This window comes from Triticum dicoccoides, chromosome 4A, assembly GCF_002162155.2.
Source record: "Triticum dicoccoides isolate Atlit2015 ecotype Zavitan chromosome 4A, WEW_v2.0, whole genome shotgun sequence".
In the NCBI taxonomy this organism is placed as follows: domain Eukaryota; kingdom Viridiplantae; phylum Streptophyta; class Magnoliopsida; order Poales; family Poaceae; genus Triticum; species Triticum dicoccoides.
In genome coordinates this window covers 204,282,519-204,285,258 of record NC_041386.1, presented here as the reverse complement: position 1 = coordinate 204,285,258, position 2,740 = coordinate 204,282,519, and positions in this window count along the sequence as shown.

Below are 2,740 nucleotides of genomic sequence, written 5' to 3'. Positions count from 1 at the left end.
GGCGCGGGGAACGGGCCGCGTGGGGGGCCGGTTCGGGCTCGCCCGGGCCGCGGCGACTGAGGCGATGTGGGCGTGGGGACTGACCAATGACGAGGTGACACGTGGTGGTGGAGCTGAATTCGGACGTGTCCGTCGGTGCAGATCTTGTCCGGTGGCGCGCGAGGGGATTTTTAGGGTTTCGGAGGTAGGAGGAGATCCGAAAATTGGGGGGTGTTTAAATAGGCATAGAGGGAGCTAGGAGAGTCCAAATGAGGTGCGGTTTTCGGCCACGCGATCGTGATCGAACGATCTAGATGATGGAGCAGAGTTTGGTGGGTTCTGGGCCAAATTGGAGGGGTGTTGGGCTGCAACACACACGAGGCCTTTTCGGTCCCTCGGTTAACCGTTGGAGTATCAAACGAAGTCCAAATGATAGGAAACTTGACAGGCGGTCTACCGGTAGTAAACCAAGGCCGATTGGCAAGTCTCGGTCCAATCCGGAAATGTTTAATCCCCACACACGAAAGAAAGCTAGAAACGACCACCGGAGGAGAACGAAGCGCCGGAATGCAAAACGGACGACGGGGAAAATGCTCGAATGCATGAGACGAACACGTATGCAAATGCAATGCACATGATGACATGATATGAGATTCATGACAACGACAACAACACACGGAGACAAAACCCGAACCCGAGGAAATAAATATAACTTAATACCAGAAACGGCAAGAGTTGGAATATAAATTGGGAAAGTTACATCCGGGGTGTTACAACATGGCATACTCCAACTTACTCCGTGGGCACAGCTCCATAGAATGCATAGAATAACTACAATGAGCTTTGCACTATGGACCATGCTGTTAACAGGTTGACATATTTAGCAAGATGGCATATTGAAAGCACGAAAGAGACAAGCTACAACAAGTTTACATGGCAACCAAGGGCATGGATGGATAGAGCATAATATGGTAATCAAAACATGATTACCGAACAGCTCCAAAATATGCACAGATTTGATGGTAGCATCAAGTAAACATGGCATCATAATATAACAGATTCAGACTTAGCAGAACGGTAACAACAAGTATGCTACTTTGCAAGATCATGGCACTCACATCATGGCATATCATGGAATGAAATAAATACTACAAGCAATAGGACATAAAAATGCACCAGACTCATGTTGACAAGATGCTCATATGGTGCATGCAATAAATAACACAAAAATAACAAAAGGGCAAGTAATAGCAGTTTTTAGCAGTTAAGAGCAACATGCACTTTTGCAACAAAAGTTAACATGGCAAGATGAACTCCTATGTGAATGCAACCACCCCCATCATATAGAGAACAAAGAGTAGAACATTCGCATATCAAGATAATCACCATAGGATAAGCATGGACAATGTAATTAGGTACACAAGATGCATGCATGATGTTAAAATCTCAGGGTCTTGGTCATTTGAAACTGAGCGCATGACAACTATAAGGTGCTCGAGCTAGTTTTAACGGACGATGCTCATCTTGCAGCCCATGGGCTGGCTCGATGCAGAGGATGATAGGGGGCGGTTCGGGGCAGTGGTTCGCGTGGGCCGGTCCGGTTCGGCTGAACCGATCGGTCCACGCCAGCTCAAGATGCAGATGGGGCTACGTGGCCCCACGCGTTAGAGACATGGGCCACCGGCGCAAGTCAATGGCGGGGAAGGGTCAGGGTGGTGGCGGTTCCGGTGGCGGCGGAAGGCGGGACGCAGGGAGAGGACACCAACGAGGGAGATGACCAGCGCGGCGGAGACTCACCGGATCAGAGGGCACAGGAGGCCAGGGATGGTGGATCCAGCCGGATCTGGCATAGTGGAAACGAGGGGATGGAGTCCGGCATGCGTGCGGCGATGAGGGCCCGGCGGCCGGGCGCCGCAGACGGCGGAGCTCGAGCGGGGGTGGCGCCGGTGGTCTCCGTCGAGGAGGCGGCGTGAGGGCGACGAGGACGGGCGGCGGCATCAAGGCGGCTTGGCTCGAGGCTACTCGCGCGGGAGGCGGCATGGCGTACGGGCGGCGGGGCTTGCTCGGGCGCTCGCGGGCGGTGGCCGCAGCATCTCCTGACCCGGGCGTGCCGCGCGGTCGCTAGTGGCGGTTGGGACAACATGGCGAGGTGCGGTTGGCGGGAAGCGGCGACACAAGCGGCGGTTGGCCCGTGTGGCGGCGGGGGATCTGCTGATGCGGAAAATGAGGCAGAGGTTGTGGTGGTTGAGAGGTGGGAGGAGGCTAGGGGTAGGTTTAGACAAAAATGGAAGGGAGGGGATGTTTAAATAGCTAGAGGGAGCTAGGAGAGGGGTACGCTGACACGATCGCGGTCCGACGGTGATGAGCATGGAAAAGAGTCAGATGGGCTAGTGGGCTGGTGTGCAGAGCAGTTGGGCTGCAAAGAGAAGCAGGGAAAAGGGTCGGGTTCATCTCGGAGTACTAAAACGTCTGGCGGCTAACGCGGTTAACCATTGGGGCATCAAACCACCTCCAAATGGGAAGAAATTTCACAGGCGGTCTATCGGTGATACACCGAGACCGCTCGTCAACTCTCGGCCCATTCCGAGAACGTTTTTGTGCCACTTATAAAATAATATTTTGGATGTGCCATGGGCGCGCGCGAGTATGGTTGGGCTCAGAACTAGGAGACCCAAACGAATGCAAATTTTGAAAACATGCCGATGAAATGCACATGATGACATGGTAAAGTGCAACATGCAAGTGAATGACATGGAAATGA